This window comes from Penaeus monodon, chromosome 21 (genome assembly GCF_015228065.2).
Source record: "Penaeus monodon isolate SGIC_2016 chromosome 21, NSTDA_Pmon_1, whole genome shotgun sequence".
Classification (NCBI taxonomy): Eukaryota; Metazoa; Arthropoda; class Malacostraca; order Decapoda; family Penaeidae; genus Penaeus; species Penaeus monodon.
Genome location: NC_051406.1, coordinates 1,368,688 through 1,368,916, shown reverse-complemented (window position 1 = coordinate 1,368,916; position 229 = coordinate 1,368,688).

Below are 229 nucleotides of genomic sequence, written 5' to 3'. Positions count from 1 at the left end.
ATGTCTTGCGTCAGGAGCGTTACCTATAACTACGGCCAGCGAACCCTAAAAGCTGCATTTATAAACAGCTCATTATTGCAAGCGGTTCACGCTGGCCAATTTTCGCGCTATGATGAATGACCCATTAAGTCCAACGGGTCGGCGAGACGGGAAGTGGCGATGGACACGATGCTCGAGGAAATACGATATATTTCCCTCTGTACGTTGTCACTTCTTTCACGCTTCCTTC